At 41.4% G+C, this 21,635-nt stretch overlaps 1 long non-coding RNA gene across 1 annotated transcript; it reads right to left on the bottom strand.

Annotated features, from left to right (window-relative positions):
* Positions 1-2,885: 2,885 nt before the first annotated feature.
* LOC113064595 (uncharacterized) lies at positions 2,886-4,528 on the bottom strand. The gene is made up of 3 exons (XR_003278848.1): positions 4,200-4,528; positions 3,291-3,823; positions 2,886-3,164 (listed from the first exon to the last, which is right to left on the bottom strand). It is a non-coding gene; the product is annotated as an uncharacterized LOC113064595 (long non-coding RNA).
* Between the last annotated feature and the right edge of the window lie 17,107 nt (positions 4,529-21,635).

Raw genomic sequence — 21,635 nt, forward strand, 5'->3', positions numbered from 1 at the left:
GGCAACACAATGTCATAAAGCAGATCATTAAACTAAAATTCTTCAAAAGATTAACACGTTACAAGAAGTACAAAAGAGATCATTAAATGGAATACATGCATTATTGATTTACATTTAGTAATTTAGCAGAATAGTTTATCCTTGAAATTAGGATCATTATGAGCTACTATACAAGAACTGACAAAACTCACTGCTTGAACTTGAACAAACTTGAACATTTTTATTAATTGAATCAACATGTTAGGGTCTTAAAGGATTAGGTCACCCAGAAATGAAAATTAGTCCACGAATTACTCCCCCTTAAGTCATCCAAGGTGAATATGACTTTCTTCTTTCAGACTAACTCAGCCGGAGTTATATTGATATTTCAAGCTGTTAATGCCACTCAGCAGGTGTTGCAGTGCATCAGTCCAAAAGAAGTTAAATAAAATGTGCCCATCCATAAAAATAAGTGTCTCAGAAGCCCCGAGGGGTAATCAAAGGCCTCTTGGAGCAAACTGATGCAATTTTGTGAAAGAAGTCATATACTATGAACTAACCCTTTAATAACACATTTCTAATGAAGCATTCCCACAATTACAAAAACAATAGTTACAGGCAAAATTCTCCTGTCAAACCAAGTTTTGTCAAGCCATCCAGAAAACAGTATATTGCTTTTGAATTTTGATTATTTATTTTTTTAAACACACAAGGATCATTATGCAGACTGGTTAATCTGAATGTGTGTCTTTTAAAAGGCTGAATTGTTGTATATCTGTATATAGTAGATAGTACTTAGATATTTCCAAAAAACAATAGTCACTATATGACATCAGTCTCTACGGCACCTTTAAAATAGTAATAATAATAATAATAATAATAATTCGACATACAATATGTAAATTACATACTTTAACCACACTCATGCAAACTTGGAAGTGAACTACATTAAAGAGCGCAAGAAAAAATAATAATTGTAAAAGTTTTTATCAGGGGTTAAAATGTGCAGTAGTTTACATTCACTGTTATCGGATCTTGCTGTCTGTTGTGACTTCAAAAGGTTTCTTGTCAAGTCGATCTTGTCAAATACCATACACTGATGTATAAGTGAATGCCTTCACATACTTGGCATGAAAAGTATAGGTATATGAAGCTGAAATGTGATCCTTTACATCAGTAACATTCCTACACCTTCCTGAATGAAGCATTCCCATAACTGCAAAAACTATAGCTACAGGCAAGTTCTACTGTCAAACCATCCAGAAAACTGCAGAAATAACTACAAAATATATGTTTTGTTGCAATGTCAACAAACAGCTCAAACCTTTCCCTTACTTTTTCATCATGCAAAACGTCACACCACAAACCAGACAAAATTCTCTACATCCAATATATAATCTCCTTCCCAACATATTCTCCCTCAGACAAAAACAGAAACATCCACAATGAAGATGGAATCAGACTAAAGGGAGAGATGAACATCTGCAAGGCTTTTGAATGAACATTATTACAGTAAGAGCTAGAAGAGCAGGTCCAAGAAAGATGAAGCTATTCAGTTTCATCACAGGCCTGAAGTTGGAACGGTTGTGTCTCTTTGCATGGACATGGAAATTTTACAAAAGGAAATTAGCTTATGCACAAGCATTGATGTGTGCACAATACGTTTAATTGTAATACAGCAACAATACAATGTCAAAACCACAATCACTCTCATTTTAACCATTAAAAATAAATTGCCTTTTAAGTTCCATTTCCAGTCATCAGTATAAATAAATATAATATAGAATAAATGAATGGAGGCTTCAATGTTTCGAAAATGTGATTTTATTTGTAAAATAAAAATGTGCAATCTAACAGATTATTACTCAATTTTAAATGGCATTAAAAAGTTAATTTTAAAGTGCAAGCTAAAGTGAAAAAATAAAAATACAAAAATAGAATGCTTGGCATCTCAAATCTCAGTGACAATAAAGTTTAGAATCTAGAATTGATTTAGTATGATTCAAATACATAGTTGAAAACATTCCTTGATCTTTACATAACAGTAGATTAACAAAATGTTGCAACTTTTCTTCACCATACATGAAAACACACTGGACGTTTGTGACCCTGGTCCACCAAACAAGTCATAAGTGTCAGATTTCATAAACTGAGATTTTATGCATCATCTGAAAGCTAAATTATAACAATGTATTTTTTTGGCTATTGCTACAGAGACTTAAGACTGTTAAATTCTGTGATCCATGGTCACATATACAAATATAAAAAATACATGTCATGCAACATAATCCTTTACATATAATTCAGGTAATTACAATCTTACACTCTTAAGCAGGGGTGTCCAAACTCGGTCCTGGAGAGCCAGTGTCCTGAAAAGTTTAGCTCCAGCTTGCCTCTGCACACCTGCCTGGAACTTTCTAGTATAGACCTAGTAAGACCTTCATTAGTTAAGGGTATATTATACTGGGGTTTGAGCTGAACTCTGCAGGACACCAGCCCTCCAGGAACAGGACGGGACATCCCTGCTCTTAAGAAATGATAAGCTGACAGGGACATAAACACCAAAATTATTGATACTCTGAAATAGTATATACATTTATTACCATCACCAAGTATGAGAATAACATATTTGTAAAACAAATCCATAAAATTAAAAGTATATGCCATGAGACCCAACTAAATGACAGAAAGACAGTTAAATGCATTTAATGAAACATAATATATACATAATATATATATATATATATATATATATATATATATATATATAATAAATATATATATATATATATATATATAATAAATATATTTGTAAGAATACTACTTTAAAATTCATACTTTAAATTTATTTAAAATATTCAAAGGTTTCAGAACAACTTTATGTGTATATGACTAGGCACGTTCATATTAGATAACCCTCACAAGTTCATTCCTTTTATGTTTTCTTAATTTTACATTTTCTTTTGAAGAACTACATAGGCTGTACTAAACCCTTTTAAAGGTTCTGAACTTTCTGAACTTTCTGCACTCTCGTTTTTTTCCTCATCATTACTCTCTCCTCTTTGTTGGCAGCATAACAGTCGACTTGGGCAGCAATCACATTTCCCAGTAATGCAGCAGTCATTAATACCCAAAAAGACAATCATCAAGACACTGAAGACAGAGATCAAGATGTATCCGGCACACTGGAATGAAAAAATGGATGATTAAATGTAATAATTCTTCCATTTTGTGAAATAAACCATTAAGCAAAAGAGTCAACTTATATTACAATAGAGAATATCAGAATAGTTCATACAGCATATATTTACCTGAGATTGATGAATATATTTCCAAGTTAGATCTTTCAGCTCTGTCACATTTTGTGTCCCTTCAGTAGGTTTACACCAAGACCTGTTGAACGCCATATCAGGCACATATTCTCCCTTCCAGTTTGTCATTGCACAAGCAAAATAATCACCATCAAGTAACAAGATGACGATCCCAATTACTGGTGGAATTAGACACGCTAAAAATTTTTTAGGACCGTTATAACGAGTCTTCTCATTTGTCTTTGCAGTAAGTTTAAAAGGTCTTAAAAGGAGGAACATTAAAACATATGTAAAAAGAGCAGGCCCAATGAAGATGGACACTGTTAGCAACATATTTAGCTCGTTTGTGCATGGGCATGAAAACATTTCTATTTCAATCAGCTTCTCCAATCCAACAAACAAAATACTCAATGGAAAAGTCGAAAAAACAGGAGTTCCTTTCAGAATTTGATGGACACTCCTTAAATAATTCTTGTGTTTCATCTTTAGAACGTCTGCCATTGGGATATTCATGTTGTCTCCCATTGCGATTCCTTCATTAAAAAAAGAAACAATTATTATTCACATATTCAAAAACAAGCTTTTAGTATCAATATAAAGATTGTTTTAAATGAGTTTATGCATTCATTTATTTATTTGTGCAATGGAAAGGTTATGATAAATGTTAAAAGGTCTTCATAGACCTATAAATATGAATAAAGAAGATATTTTTAAGGATGATGGCTCTCAAAAGTGGAACCCTGTGTGATCTTATGCATTTCTAACCCTTCCCATATATATATATATATGAATTCTATCTGCATCAGATTTTTTTAATATCACTTAATATGTTACAATAAATTAAACTCGACAATAACACCCCAAAAATGATGTTACAATATATCAAGTTAATAGTAAAAAGCACATTACCTTTAAATGCGATGTCTGTCTAGATTCTCAGAAAAGAAGAAAGAAATGTCTTCTAGATTTGTTATCAGGTGATGCAGTGAACAGTTGTTTAGATTAACTGCTCTTCTGTTGTCTGATTTGATCCCACAGGTCCCTACTTAAATATAGCTGATTGACCCTAGGGGCAGATACTTCAGAATGGGTGTGTGATCTCACTGAAATTTGATGCACTACATTTCCGCTTCTCCTTGAACTACCTGAGGTGCTGTTTGCATAACATACAATCAGTAATCTCATGGTGCATGTGAGTAAAGTGCAGACATACCATGAAAATGTGCCTTTGAAATACAATTTAGGAGACACCAAAATGTCATTATTCTACCTCAACTTCACATGAATACAAAATGCAAATAAATACAATTTTAAAATACAGATGTGAAGATTTATTTTCTTTTTTCTTTCTTTTTTTTATTAGTAAGGGCCTTAAAGTGTGGTCACATTTACTGGTGCTCTTTAACATTTCATGAGTGAAATTGAGTAATTTATAGGAATCTGGTGCACCAACCAACAGAAAGCAATGGTCAGTGGATGACTTTTGTTTATGCTTTTGCCTTCTATCTGTTATAGCCTATGGACATTTTTAAAATATTCTGGAGTGAAGTCAACCAGATTCACATGAAACTGAAATCATGTATTTCAGCCAAACCTTGGTTAACATGTTGGAGTCCACATTCCTGTATGAATTATTCCCAAGAATACAAATATTAGACCCAGAGGCATGCTTTTATACATCACACAACATCAATCTAAATCTTTCCCAATACCCAGGATAAATTATAAATCATTACATAACAAATCATTTCATCTCTGAGTTCCCTGTATTAACAGGTCGATGCTTGTTCCTTCAGCTTCACGAGAAAGCGGTTTGTAGGCCCGTCTGCTTCCTGCTTGGCTGTAACACCTAAACATATAACTTCTGGAGATCACATTGTTTTGTAGGCTAGAAGTAGTCTCCCAAGGCATCAAGTATAGCTTTTAGTTCTCAGCACAATAATGTAAGTGTAGATATGTCGATATTCATTGCCCATTAATTGCCACAGACCTGCCACTCTCACCTCTTTGGGCAATTTTTGCATGTATCACCTGAACATCCGCATGCCCTCAGGGGAAGGAATGCTGTTCGAGGCCATGTTCAGGGACTAGTGCCGCTTCTTACACCATGTTTGAGTAATATACAATAAACAAGCCTAAGCTAAGTCAATCTGCATTTTTATTAAATGCTGTTTTATAACAAAGTTCGGGAGGAACAGTCGCAGTTCATTAACCTGATTAACACAAGTGGAGACCAATCAGTAATCAACCCATGACAAGGTATAAATAACAGCAGAACCTATCTCTGTTCATTGACGGTTTCAGCATCCCGGTTCGCGCTGTCCGTCATCTTATCACAGACGAAATTTTCCTTCCAACAAGGAGATCCATACCGGCGATTTCTCAGATCTGCTACTTTGCTGACCATGATCATTAAACACGGCCGTTGAGCACCATCAAACGTCATCGCGACAGCTGCTCTTCTTGCCAAGCCACACGTCGTGGCCAATAGACCGTGCGAAGTTCAAGCTCGCCTCGCTTGACACCACAATTGATCCGATCAAGACCGGGCTCTCTTTGAGCGCTGGAATCGCAGCACCAGCAGGCATTCAACCAGCCCGCTCCTCAGTTCTTACCGCAGCAAGCCTCTTTCACTTCCCGCAGCGGCTCAGCCTTTCACCGCGGCTTTTTCCGGCCGAGGCGCAGTTTGAGGCCGCCTCCTCTAGCGGTGCAGACCGTGCGTCATAAATCAATACATTTTCAGATGAACATATGTTTGTGGAAATTCAGATCCAAATTGAGCCTCGGATGCGTTCAAATATTTAAACTTCTGCGACCAGGCCGTGTGCAAACGCCCGACGGGATGTGATCTTTCGGTGCGAGGTCAGAATTACCTATATTTTGTTAACCTTGACATTATTCTTCAACATAATTTATGTAAAATGATGGTTCATAATAATTATGGCAGAAATAATTATTAAACCATTATTTACGTGATTAGCCCCACAAAACCTACTGTTTTTATTTAGGGGGTAATCTGATTTGTGACGATGTATTCATACATTATACACTCTATTCATTCATATTATTAACTTTACCATGGTGAACATGTCAAGGTAACAGTTAGGGCTACTGCACGACCAGTTTGAAAGTTAAGCACGCCTGCCGCGAGAGGGAGAAATGCGACAATCGTGTACAAATGTCGCGTGCTGTGGAAAGGAGGCTTAAAGTTCGTTAAATCAGGCCATGAGGTAGTCATCATCCACACTGAAATGTCCAAAGATATTATCTGCCTTACCGTGCATGTTTAAACCTCACTGAGGTTTTACAGACAAGTTTCATGCAATTATTCTGGCAGGACCAATTTTCTTGGGGACATATTTCACCATCTACTGGCGTGATCATTATACCCTCGTTTTGCCGCAGGACAGCAGTGTGAGTAAATTCTGAGTTTTTCTAGGACCGTAATATGAAAGCATGCAAGTAATTATCTTTAGAACTGCTTGTAAGTGAATAGCACATAACTGCAATTAACGTTATTGCCATAATCATGTCTGTTGGTATGTTTTACAGACATAATGATTTTCATTGCATAATGATTCTCATAGTTTTCAGAAGCCTTTGTTTCCACAGTCTATACTACAACGTGAAACCAGTGTTCCAGATGTATCCATTAGTGCTAGTGATGTGTCGTTCGTAAACGAATCATTCTTTTTGAACGAATCTTTTAGGTGAACGAATCTTTTAGGCGAACAAATCGTTCATGTTATCCACGGACTCATATTTCTCGTTCAGTAAAGTTCCTCCCTTCATAGCAGCGCGGCGCTTTAAGCAGCGCATGTGCAGCTCAGTGAACCGGGTAACAACCGTTCATCCTGTCAAAGAATTACTCAACATCGAGCCGATAGCCTTCGAGTATGAGATGTGACAGAGTATGTGATTTGTTGAATGTAGTAACGAATACGCCCTTCAATGAACGAGTTTCATATGAGTCTGAACTAGATCTAGAGATCTTATCGTTCGTGAGTGAAATTACTGAACTGGCACACATGTCATTCGTGAACGAACTGAATGAACGGATACACGTCGTTTGTGAATTAAATGAACTGGCACATAGCTTATCTTGTTCGCGAACATTTGAATTAGAGTAAACTGGGTTAATCTGCTATTTTAGCATGTCAATCTCGAAAATGCAAAGCGCAGTTATAGGTACAGTACTGTGCACATACGCTTGTCTTGATATTTAGCAACTCCACGTTTAATCCATAGACCGTAAAAGAAGGGTTAATCCCCGATTTATGGATGTGAATATATAATATACAAACTGTCTGACCAAACAATTAAAATGCTAATTAGGCAAGAAACCCCGTGCTTTGTTCATCTGAACAACTCAATTAGACTTCCTATATCGAACACGATTATACACACATTTTAATAAAGCCAGATCAGTTTTTGTAACAAGTGAATGCGTTCGTTGACGTAAGACATACCACATAATACACTCTTTTGCCACCTGCTGGCATATTCCGTGTAAAACGAAGAAATTATCTCTGAACTAATCATTTTGGTGAATGAACCGAAAATGAACGAATCTCTAGAAAGAATCATAATTTCCACCACTAATTAGTGCTGCAACGACGTGTCGACGTCATCGTTTACGTCGACTACAAAATGCGTGCAATGCGTGGACGCGTCACACTGTTTACATCTCGCATAATGGCATACGGCGAATGAAGAAGTTGCATTCTATCACAAACAGAGACCACTGTTATTAAAAGTATGAGAATACTTTAAACAGAGGACAAATAAAACGTCTCTTTGTTCCCTTTGCAAAACCGATATGGTGTACCACGGCAGCACAACTGCGATGAGCGAGCACCTCAGAGGAACATCTAGGCGCTCTCCGGTGTCTCCATGCAATTTAACTGGTTACCCTGTGATCTGGTGACCAACTTCCTAGTTCAGGTCTGATATTCTTGCGCTGCGGCATCCTGAAAAGTTGAGATGTTTTCAACTCGATGCGGTGTGGACGCGCCTGAGAAGGAAGAAAAAAAAAAAAAAAAAAAAAAAAAAAAAAAGGGGTGATAGGTGACCGGCCCCTTAAAAGACAGCGCGCCACGAGACAACAGTCACAAACCACCGAGCTACCCAGAATCAGCTCCAGATCTCTGGAAACCATGGTAAACCTTGCAGAACCATGACTACATTCTATGGTCATGATGCTAAAGAACATTTCATGACGTCTCAGACAACGGTAAATTTATTGCTACCGAGGTTTAATTATAAACGCTGTCATAAACTCATATTTACAATAGTAAAATAATTTTTGCCTCTTATTTTATACTGCCAAAAAAAAAAAAAAAACTTCCTCCACATTGGTTGAAAATGAACAAAGGTTGAAAATGTTACTAACCTGTCTACTCTTCCCACAGTCAAGGAGGGGGAACTCAGGGCCCAGTGGTTAGAGAGTGGACTCCTAACACTAGGGATGTGGGTTTCGAGCCACGGCCCGGCCATGCCATGACCTGAGGTGTCCTTGAGCAGGGCACCGAACCCCCAGCTGCTCCCTGGGCTCCGCAGCATAAATGGTTGCCCACTGCTCCGGGTGTGCGTTCACGGTGTGTGCGCGTTCACTGCCGTGTGTGCACTTGGATGGGTTAAATGCAGAGCTGCTTCCACAGGAGCCTTTTCCATATCTCCCCATTGCCGCAGCAGTGCCTGCTCCCGCAGGAGCCTTTTCCGTATCTCCTCACTGCCGCAGCAGTGTCTGCTCCCGCAGGAGCCCCTTTCGCATCTCCTCACTGCCGCAGCAGTGTCTGCTCCCGCAGGAGCCCCTTTCGTATCTCCTCACTGCCGCAGCAGTGTCTGCTCCCGCAGGAGCCCCTTTCGTATCTCCTCACTGCCGCAGCAGTGTCTGCTCCCGCAGGAGCCTTTTCTTTACCTCCCCCATATATTTAAAAAAAAAAAAAAAAAAAAAAAAAAAAAAAGTCATCATGTTAAGCCATTTCACTGAAATAAGCTGTTCAGTTTTCACAATAAGCGACGTGAATTTCAACAAGGGTTTATGATCAGCTTCGATGCCCCACATTCCCAGTCGCATTAGCCTCTGCATAATACGCTGTTTTCAAACATATAAAAAAAAAAAAAAAAAAAAAAAAAAAAAAAAAAAATTTAATTTAAAAGTCTCTCTTGTTTCCACTTTCCGTCCAGCGAGCACCAGTCTCTCAGCGGACGCAGTAAATATTTATTTGTTTCCACTGTCCGTCCAGCGAGCACTAGTCTCTCAGCGGACGCAGTAAATAGTTATTCGTTTCCACTGTCCGTCCAGCGAGCACTAGTCTCTCAGCGGACGCAGTAAATAGTTATTCGTTTCCACTGTCCGTCCAGCGAGCACCAGTCTCTCAGCGGACGCAGTAAATATTTATCCGTTTCCACTGCCCTTCCAGCGAGCACTAGTCTCTCAGCGGACGCAGTAAATATTTATTTGTTTCCACTGCCCGTCCAGCGAGCATGAGTCTCTCAGAGGACGCAGTAAATATTTATCCGTTTCCACTGCCCTTCCAGCGAGCACTAGTCTCTCAGCGGACGCAGTAAATAGTTATTCGTTTCCACTGTCCGTCCAGCGAGCACCAGTCTCTCAGCGGACGCAGTAAATATTTATCCGTTTCCACTGCCCTTCCAGCGAGCACTAGTCTCTCAGCGGACGCAGTAAATATTTATTTGTTTCCACTGCCCGTCCAGCGAGCACTAGTCTCTCAGCGGACGCAGTAAATATTTATTTGTTTCCACTGCCCGTCCAGCGAGCATGAGTCTCTCAGAGGACGCAGTAAATATTTATCCGTTTCCACTGCCCTTCCAGCGAGCACTAGTCTCTCAGCGGACGCAGTAAATAGTTATTCGTTTCCACTGTCCGTCCAGCGAGCACCAGTCTCTCAGCGGACGCAGTAAATATTTATTCATTCCACTGTCGGTCCAGCGAGCCTCAGTCTCCCAGTGGACGCAGAAATACCTATTTGTCTCCTCTATCAGTCGGCGAGCACTAGTCTCACAGCGGACTCAATAACATCTATTTTTCCACTGTTTGTCCAGCGAGCACTAGTCTCCCAGCGGACGCAGAAATATCCATTGATTTCCCTGTCCGTCCAGCGAGCACCAGTCTCTCAGTGGATGCAGTAATTATCTAATTCCTTCTACCTGTCCATTGGGCCTCAGTCTCCAAGGGGACACCGTAAATACATATTTTTCCTCTGCCTGTCCAGCGAGCACTAGTCTCTCAGCGGACGCAGTATGCATCCATCTCTTCCTGTTCTTCGTCCAGCAAGCCCAGTCTTCCAGCGGACGCAGGGACATAATTCGTCTCCCATATCTGTCCAGCGAGCCTCAGTCTCCCAGCGGACGCAGTAATATCTATTGGTTTCCTCTGTCTGTCCAACGAGCACTAGTGTCTCAGCGGATGCAGTAAATACCTATTCATTCCTCTACCCGTCCAGCGTGCCTCAGTCTCCCAGTGGACGCAGTATGCATCCATCTCTTTCTGTTCTTCATCCAGCGAGCCAGTCTTCCAGTGAATGCAGGAATATAATTTGTTTCCTCTATCTGTCCAGCGAGCCTCAGCCTCCCAGCAGATACATTACGCATCTAGTCAATATATCATTACACCTCGCAGGCAGACGGTGGAGCCCGTCTTCCCGACACCGTAACCGCTTCTTCCTCAACTATTAACCAACAGGACCTGCCTGCTCCTCTACTTCTGCCAGAGGCAATGTGAGATCTCCTGGTCAAACGACCATACTTCTAAAAACGTCAGCCCGCCAAATCTCTGCGTTTTGGGGGGTTCGTAGTCCGGTGGCTGTCCTTTTGCTCTCTTGTTTTTGGGGGGAGTACTCTGGGTTCGGGCCACATCCCGAGCTCGGAGCCCTCCACCCGGACAGCATGCCAAATACGCATAAACTTACGGTATTAATATACGTAGATGTGAACTCGTGAAATGCTGTTTTATAACAAAGTTCGGGAGGAACAGTCGCAGTTCATTAACCTGATTAACACAAGTGGAGACCAATCAGTAATCAACCCATGACAAGGTATAAATAACAGCAGAACCTATCTCTGTTCATTGACGGTTTCAGCATCCCTCCTCCACCCCATTTCTCCTCACTTATAGATCCATCTACTCTTACCACAACCGGGGGGAGTACTCTGGGTTCGGGCCACATCCCGAGCTCGGAGCCCTCCACCCGGACAGCATGCCAAATACGCATAAACTTACGGTATTAATATACGTAGATGTGAACTCGTGAAAGGGATATAGTTCACCCAAAAATATTTTTTTTGGTTTATTTGCTTAGCTCCAGGGCATCCAAGATGTAGGTGAGTTTCTTCAGCAGAAGACAAACAAAGATATTTAACTCTAACCGTTGCAGTCTGTAAGCCACATAATGGAAGTGGATGGGAATCCCAGCTTTGAGAGTCAAAAAACATACACAAACAAAACCAATTACACCCTGCAGCTTGTGATGATACATTGATGTGTAAAGACATAAAATGATCGGTCTGTGCAATAAACTGAACAGTATTTATATTGTTACAGTATTTATACTTCTAATTACAGGAGCGTATTTACTGATGAGAGGAGCATGAAAATCGCATTCGATTTTTTGCACAGCCCTATATATCATAACTAACCTGCTCTGTCTAGTCTGTTGGTCTCTGTGTCCTCTTTGCTTCGTGTTTTTTCTGTGCGTGAAAAAATTGATGTGTGGCGTGAAAGCGTGTGAAAAGAGTCAATTGCGTGTGTCTCACGTTGAATGCTCGAGAGTTGGCACATTATTTCCCAAGCAGAATAAAGGACAGGTTGATTATTGCTGTTTAGCGTTTGTATTAATCTATGATGTGTCCCTGTTTGCGTACAAGGACATAAAAAATAAATTAAAAGTGATACGTGGACCAAGGTGTCTGAGATTGTTCATTTTAAGTAAAGGATCCTAATATTTCGCCCACAACAATATTTAATGAGGTTAACTTATAACTCCTTGTGGTTAGTCTGCACGAGACCAACAAGCTTGTTTGCTTTGCGGCCGCTTTAAATACAAAATAAGCATTCGATCTACATTAGAGCGTCTGAGCGCTCACAAATCTTTCTGCAGCGTCGTGAGCAGAGCGGTAAGAGCGATTTTTGACGCTCTAGACGCCGGCGGTGTGAACGCACAGTTAGGCTTCGGCTATGGCTGTAGTGTTGTTGTGAAAGAAGGGGCGGAGCATAGAGACTATGCCGTTTCTCGTTTGTTACTCTAGAGTAGACCAATTCACTTTATTGAGGCATACTGCCCCCATCTGTTATGGAATGTGGAGTATGACTTGATTTTTTTTGCCAAACATTACAGATGGCACCTTTAAGCTATTTAAGTGCAACAGCGAGTTTTCCATGCAGTCGCAGTAGTTCTCCCCAAGCTGGGCTGACCAAAAGCACGATTGGAAACGACTCGCTGATGACACAGATTAATGCTTATTGGTTCAAACAACCGTGATGTTGCATTCTCTTCTAAATTATTTTATTATTTTTTTATCTGATATCATGCAATTATGTTTATTAAATTATGCAAGAATTTTCCCAAACAACATGACATGTGTAATCTCTGTGTGATAAATGTGATCGTTCTTATCTAAAAAAAATTAATAAATAATGTTTGCATTAAAGTAAAAAATGGATGATAAATACATCTTTCGAATGGAACAAATACCAAGTAGACTAAGAGTCAAGAGCATGATCAAGCATCTGAAGTACATATAGATTTGGTAGTGTTCTTTTTTTTTTTTTTTTGACTATGCTTTTGGCTTTTTCTAGCTCTTATAGCCCATGGACTATTTAAAATCTCCTGGACTGAAGTCAACCAGATTTATGTTAAACTTAAATAATGTATCTCATCTTTTTCATTCACTTTCATCTTTGTTAACATGTCGGAGTCTTATTTAAACATTCCTGTATGAATGATTGCCAAGAATATGAACAATACATCCAGAGGCATTTTTGTAAATGCTTTCAGTTTTACTTGGAAACAGCTCTTTTTATACCTCATACATCAGCACACCCTACATCTTTCCCAATACCCAGGAAAAAACTGATTTCATCACGAATAATTTAATCTTTGATTCCTCTGTATTCAATGGTTGATGCTCATTCCTTCAGCTTCTTCAGAAAGCGGTTTGTATTCTCATCCACTTCCTGCTTGGCTGTAACACCTGAACATTCAACTTTTGCAGATCACATTGTTTTGTGGGCTAGAAGTAGTCTCCCAAGGCATCAAGTATAGCTTTTAGTTCTCAGCACAATAATGTAACTGTAGATATGTCAATATTTGTTGCCCATTAATCGCCACAGACCTGCCACTCTCACCTCTTTGGGAAATTTTTGCATGTATCCCTGAACATCCGCATGCCCTCAGGGGAAGAAATGCTGTTCAGGGACTAGTGCCGCTTCTTACACCATGTTTGAGTAATATACAATAAACAAAACTAAGCTAAGTCAATCTGCATTTTTATTAAAGGGATATAGTTAACCAAAAATGAAAATTTGTTGTTTATTTGCATAGCTCCAGGGCATACAAGATGTAGGTGAGTTTCTTCAGTAGAAGCAGTCTGCAGTCTGTAAGTCACATAATGGATGTCGATGGGAATCCCATCTTTGAGAGTCAAAAAACATAAATAAACAAAACCAAATTGCAAGAAACTGAGCAGTCACAGTTGCACTCCCCAAGCTGCGCTGACCAAAAACACGATAGGAAATGACTCGCTGAAGACAGATTAATGCTCATTGGTTCAAACAACCAATGAAATGTGATCGTTCTAATTATATCTAAAAAAATCTAAAATTAATGTTTGCATTAAAGTTAAAATGGATGATAAATACGTCTTTCGAGTGGAACAAACAGCAAGCAGGCTAAGAGCAAAGAGCATCATCAAGCATCATCTGAAGTACATATACTGTAGATTCAGTAGGTTCCCTGTCAAGGGAACTTCGAACTGCGTCCTCTGAAGGGACACTATGGGGAACACCTCGTCGTGACCCGTGTCTGAAGCATACTTTGAAAAACGCCAACGTGTTGGCCAGCGACAGCCTCTGACGTCGCTACCGGCACGACTATAAATACGCGCCCGTAGGACCCGTCACTTATCTTCTTCGTCTTCATTGACTGTTTTGTTTGAAGCGTGCATCTGAGAAATGACCAGAACGGTAAGAGCGATCTATTATCATTATCATGGCATCCACTAGCAAGGCGTTTAAACAGTGTGTGCATCCATGTCAGCGTTATTTGACACCTGATGACACACACAGTCTTTGCGTCTCTTGTTTGGGAGAAGAGCACGCGCGCGATGTCCTTGAGGGGGCAATCTGCACGCACTGCGAGCGTTTTTTCTGTGAAAAAGCTCCGCTCTTGTTTGTCATCTGTATCTCGCGGCTCAGTACCCGCCGTTGCTGAGGCACGGAGGAGAATGAGCTCGTGGGGATCACAGGTGGATCTCGCTGAGGAGTGTAGAGAGGGACTTTTCCTCTCACACTCTCCGGTGGCAAACGAGAGCGAACTTCGGGGGAAAGATGCTTTGTCATTAACCCTTTCTGACACTGAAGTTAGTGCTCTGCTGGGTTCTACCCAGAAAGAGCAGGAGATATTTGAGAGTGTCGAAGAAGCTGAGGCTGAGCCACTCATTTCTCCTGCTCTGCGTATGGGGAGCTGTTAGAGGTTATGGATCGCGACGCGGAAAAATAAAAAAAAATAAATTAAAAAAAAAATAATAATAAACTTGCCATGGAAGCGTGCCAGAAAGGTAACGTCGCGAGGTAGCCTCGATGAGCGTTACTTTTCTGACCATAGCCCGCCAGCCCAGGTGAGCCTCCCATTCTTGCCTTACTTACATGCAGAAGTCGAAAAGGAATGGAAGAGGCCGTTTTTCTCTCGCATCCATCGGTTTCAGCATACGAGTTATGCTGAAATCGATGGCATGCACGAGAACAGCTATGAGAGGATGCCCCCTGTAGAAGAGATGCTGGCTAGCTATCTCTCAGTGGGGGAACATCCTCTCTAAAATCTCCCTCTTTGCCATCTAAGCCCTTCCAGGATACATCCCGCTTAAATGGTAAATCATACGCAGCAGCAGAGCCCGAACAACAAAGGGGTCCTGGCCCATCTGGATCTGAGGATCGAAGACGGGCGCAGAAGGCTAGTGTCGCGGCTCGCGCTCCTCCCCCGCCTGAGGGCAGGGGCAAGAGGAATCGCGGGTCACAAAGAGGTAAGCAGGGTCTTAGGGATGTGATTCAGACGGGGCAGCGTTCTCGTCCGGATCGGAGCGATACCTAGGAGTTCGTCACTTCCTTTTGGATGTTTATAACTTCTGTTTTATTTCTCCCCTGCCTAATTCCCCTGTAGCCACCAGCGCTCCACCTGATCGGGGTTAGGTGGAAAGTTTCTCACATAACAGTCTCCTATCCTGGACCTGTTATGTTTTTGGTTGGTCCTATTTTCATAGTGACCACCTTACTGATGGTCCGGACCAAAAGGGGACGCCCCGTAAAGCGGGACTCCAGTACAGGTGAGTATGTAACCCTTTCTGCTTATGGGTGTTATGTTGCTGGTGGTTATGTCTACTAACAGACTCTGTGAGTTTCCTTTACAGTGCTCAGTTCCAGCCTCATGCTCTGGCCACAATCACAGGCTTTCGGCAGGCGGCCGTGCCACGTGGGTTCGCCCCCCAGGGCGCGACACCCACCGCGGAGCGAGTTCCACATGCGGGAAGCAAGCGCTCTGTTGCTCATCCCACACCCCTCCCGAGGAGCCTGGCTGATCGTCAGAACTGGCACATGACTGCAGGGAATTTCATGGCTATCTGGCCAGGTCACCCGCTTGGCGCATCTGGGGAGGTGGTAGTTACGGAGTCCTTCTGTATGTACTGCCTCAGGTGATACTCCCCTCGCTTGAGGGTTGGAGCTCGCCTCTCCCGTGCGATCCAGCGCCTCTGCGATGCTTAGGAACCTTTCTGTACACACGCTAAGCCTGTGTACTGTCTCAAAACCACATGGTGGTCAGTGTGCACGTGAACACTTTGCGCACTGTCTCAAATCCACGTATGTGGTAAGTGTGCACGCAAGGCTCTGCACACTTTCTAAAATCCTGTACGGTAAGGGTTACGCGCTCCGCTTCGTTCCCTTTCTTAAAGATGATTAGCCCCGGGGTTCCTTGGGCTTCATCCAACCAGTGTGTATTTGTTATAGACCTCAAGCACCGCCCCTCAACATGGGGGGCTGTGTGGGCAGTTCTCGCGGTAGTTTAGCAGCGCTCCCCTTTTCAAAAAGGGTCGCCTATGAGCATGTTGCTCGGAGCTCGGAGTCCTTCTCTCATGGGAGACGGAATTCTCGTTTTTTCATCAGAGCGCTCCAGTACTACATACTGTTTTGAGACGCACTGTGAGAGCAGACATGCTGCTGATGCTCGGGGAATGGCGCCTTCACACCAAGGTGTTGAAGCAGAGTTAGAGAGGTTGGCCAGACCTGGGTGGATTGGTTTTGCGGCTCAAGAGAGCTCATCATTGACTTGATTGCAAATTAAAACAGACACTATTTCAACTGAACAGAGATTACATAACTGAATTCAATGATGAACTGCCTGTAACTATCATTTTGCATTATTGAGACACTGTTTTCCAAATGAATGTTGTTCAGTGCTTTGGCGCAATGCATTTTGTTTAAAGCACTATATAAATAAAGGTGATTGATTGAAGAGAGCGTCGCACTATCCCCTCTGGCTTCCTCTGACTCATCCAGCTCCATTGGGGCTGGACGCCATGGTACAGTTGTGGCCGAGGCTTCATCTGTACGTTCCGTCCTCCAATTGCTCTGCTCCCGGGCCATTCCATCTACGAGCTGCTCTATCAGAGTGCCACGAGAGCCCCCTCCTTTGTGACAGGCAAGACTTGGTAATAAACAGTGCTAAGTTCTTAGCCGTATCCCTTTAAAGGAATCTTTCGTGATTCCAAGCCTTCAGCTCTACCCCGGGCCGAGGCCCTTCAGGTAAGTTGGGTATGTAGCTTAGGCCTTTGGCCATAAGGGATAATGTCAAGGACAGCCGTTGAACCGTCCCAGGGGCGACTCCCGGTGAAATGGTAGAGTTGGTACTTAGTGTTTGCCATGATTCTGGCCTGCACTCCCCTCAGCATGGCGGCGTGGGTATACTGTTCCCCATAGTGTCCCTTCAGAGGACGCAGTTCGAAGTTCCCTTGAAAGGGAACGTCTCAGGTTACGAATGTAACCATGGTTCCCTGAGAGGGAACGAGACACTGAGTCCTCTAGCTCCCTGCCATGCTTCGGACGCAAGCTTCACGAAGAAGATAAGTGACGGGTCCTACGGGCGCGTATTTATAGTCGCGCCGGTAGCGACGTCAGAGGCTGTCGCTGGCCAACACGTTGGCATTTTTCAAAGTATGCTTCAGACACGGGTCACGATGAGGTGTTCCCCATAGTGTCCCTTCAGAGGACGCAGTGTCTCGTTCCCTCCCAGGGAACCATGGTTACATTCGTAACCTGAGACGTTTTTTGACTGTGCTTTTGTCTGCTTCTATCTTTTATAGCCCAACTATTTAAAATATCATGAAGTGAATCAACCAGATTTACATGAAACTGAAATCATGTATTTCAGCCAAACCTTTGTTAACATGTTGGAGTCAACATTACTGTATGAATGATTCCCAAGAATACTAATATTACACCCAGAGGCATGTTTTTATAAATCACACATCAATCTAAATGTTTCCCAATATCCAGGAAAAACCACAAACAAATTAATTACAAATCATTTAATCTTTAATTTCCCTGTATTCACAGGTTGATGCTCATTCTTTCATCTGAGAAAGTGGTATGTAGGCTCGTCCACTTCCTGAACATATAACGATTGCAGATCACATTGTTTTGTGTGCAATAAGTAGACTCCCAAGGCATCAAGTATAGCTTTCAGATTTTTTATTTGTTTCTCACTCAGCACAATAATGTAATTGTAGATATATAGACATTTGTTCCCCATTAATCGCCTTTTTTTGTATTCCTGGAAATCTGCATGACCTCGGGGGTAGGAATGCTGTTCGAGGCCATGTTCAGGATCTAGTGCCACTTCTTACACCATGTTTGAGTAATATGCAAGAAACAAGCCTAAGCTAAGACAATCTGCATCTTTTTAAAGGGTTAGTTCACCCAAAAAAGAATATTTGATGTTCCCTTTCATCGGTCACTTTGATACTGCGATGACGTCACCATATGGGAACACATTTCGGTGTGATGAATGTCTGAAACCCTCTACCATCCCGCCAATTTTATTGGCCAAATAGCACTTGGCACCGACCCACGCATGCTTACACATAGTATACCTGAGTGCCGCGTGCTATTTTGCTCAGATTTAATTTCCTTGAGGAAAGCGAAACAGCTGTGCCCTAATGAAACCATCTTTCATTCTCAGCAGGTTTTTTCTTCGAGCAACTTACTTTTCTCAACGTCGCTCTATCTCCTAGACTCGAGAGCAGGAACTGGGCAAAAACTTTGTAGAACCCGTCATTTTTGCAAATGAGGATTTACAGCCCACCCCGGAGACCTACGATCCTATCTCTTTCGGTTGTGAGCTGCATGATGACAGCGTCTTATCCACCGCAGCCTCAGAATCTTAGGACATCGTGGCCGATGCATTCAGCTCTCTCCCTCCTAGTGGACAGGAGAAGCGTGCTTCCCCCTCCTACAGCGAGCTATTGGACGTGGTTTCCCATGCTGTGGACAAACTGGGGCTGGATTGGGAGGTTGAGAAGGCCGAGGCCCAACCTTCATCGAAGCTGGACAACCATTTCCTAACAAGCCGTACACCCACACAGCCCCGCAGGCCTTTGCCTTTTTTCCCGGACCTCCACCAAGAGGTTTCGAGGTCCTGCAAACAGCCTTACTCTGCGTGCATTACTAACGATGCGGTTGCAGATTTCACCACCATTTCTGACATAGCGGACCGTGGCTATTCAGTGATGCCGCTGGTGGAAGAGACTCTCACCGAGCATCTCGTGCCTAATTCAGCCATAGCATGGAATTCTCGTCCCCTTCTTCCTTCAAAGGCGTGTCGAGTCACTTCCAGCTTCGTAGGGAAATCCTACATGGCTGCAGGTCAGGTGGGTGCATCGCTCCACTCTATGGCGGTTCTTCAGGCCTACCAAGCGGAGCTTTTAAAGGAACTCGACGAAGGAGAGGGCATGAAACCTGAAGCTGTGAAAGAGCGGCAACAGGCAACAGATTTGTTGCTGTGCACTACCAAACATACTGCTCGTTGATTACGGCTGAGCGCTACCTTTGGCTTAATCTCACTGATATTAAAGAAAAGGACAAATCTTTTCTCATGGATGCCCCTATTTCTAAGGATGGTCTGTTTGGAGAGGAGTGAAGTTTAGGGCAATGAAACATTGAAAATACATTTTGGTCCAAAAATAACAACTTTAATCAGCATTGTCTTCTCTTCCAGGTCTGTTGTGAGCGCTTCATGGCGCACCAGAAAACACGTCAGCAGCGTCATACGTCAATAGTCACAGCAGTCGCGCTCCCAGCAGACCCAGAAGAAAAGACAACGCTGAATAAAGTCGTCATTTTTTTTTTTTTTTTAACCAAAATGTATTTTCGATGCTTCAACAAATTGTAACTGACCCTCTGATGTCACATGGACTACTTTGATGTTTTTCTTACCTTTCTGGACATGAACAGTATACCGGGCACACAGTTTCAATGGAGGGACTGAGAGCTCTCGGACTAAATCTAAAATATCTTAAACTGTGTTCAGAAGATGAATGGAGGTCTTACTGGTTCGGAATGACATGAGGGATTAATGACATAATATTAAATTATTTATTGCATTGTTACCTTAAATATGCACTATATGCATAAATCAATTTGAAGTGAAAGAGATGATCACCAAGCAGAAAAGTTTGTTGAAAAAGAAATTTACAGTTATGTTAAAACAGTAATGTAATCATCGGCAGAATTTAGTAATTGTTTGCTTTTAAATACAAGCTTCTTTGCTTTTGTCGCTATTTTGCTCGTTATTATTACTATTTTACAAGTGTGACTTTGGTCTATCTTGTACAAAATAAAAGCATTTCAAAACAAACTTTCATTATCTATCATTTAATTATCTGTCATGTAATAGTTTTCGTAAAGTCTCAACTGTACTTAAAGTAGCTCCAAGAAACTGCAAACCGCAAAACATGCAAAAATTATCTTCAAGAGAGCCATGACATGTTTGCATGCGAGAACAATCCACCTATTCACCAAATCACCTATTAAAGAAATGAAATCAAACCAGGAGAAAATAAATAAAAGGGGTGAGTTATGCAAGAAAAACAGCCATTACTCAGTACACTAAATTACAGAAGATTGTTCCAGTTAGCAGTGACTGTTTCTACTTGTGTTGTCTCTACTTTAGCACCCTCCAGTCACACCAATAGACCAGTTTGTAAAGTTTCAAGTTTAAATGTCTAATTTACTTCCATCTACAGACAATTTTGTTTTAATTGAATTCAAAATATGTCGTGATTTCTCCCATTTTATAAAAAAGGGAAACATAGCAAATGCCAAATTTTGTACTCCAAAGGTCATTCAGACAAATTTGCCATCAGATCACCAACATGTAAGAATTGCCATAAGGGTGTATTGGGAGTAACGGTTTATTCAGAAGAACAGAATGTTTCTTCTTTCACCTCAAATTAAGTTGGAGACATATGCCTTCTATTCATTTAATGTGAAAACTGGGGGAATCAAAAATCTCTCTGCATTGTGTTTGTGCTGGAATCATGCAAATACTCTGGATCTGATATGCTTTACTGACAAATTAATCGTATTATTTGGATTTATAGTTATGTTCAGGAAATTCTGAAATATATGTAAAGCGATAAAAATAGCAATGCAGTCTTAAACGTTTTACATATACAGTATAAGAAAGTGCATGGGCTGAGAATCCTGTGATATCTACCTTTGATATAGTAATCCATATTTGTGTGTAGTTATATAGTTCAGTCTCATTTCTTCCTTGGTTTACTTCAGTAGGTTTGCACCAATTCAAACAATTTGGATGTAGTTCATTATCACAGGCATACTTTCCATTCCAGTCTGTTGCTGCACACGCAATATAATCGCCATCAATTAAACATAAACATAACCACACCACAAATGGAACCAGACAAATCACAAATGTACTACAGTTCCACTCAGATCCACACTTGTCCTGTACTTGAGATGTTCCACTGGTGCCCTGTGCTCTAAGCTTGAAAAATAGAAGGATTATAACAATAGCAACGGGAACAGGTACAAAA

Source organism: Carassius auratus, chromosome 47 (assembly GCF_003368295.1).
Source record: "Carassius auratus strain Wakin chromosome 47, ASM336829v1, whole genome shotgun sequence".
NCBI classification, from domain to species: Eukaryota; Metazoa; Chordata; class Actinopteri; order Cypriniformes; family Cyprinidae; genus Carassius; species Carassius auratus.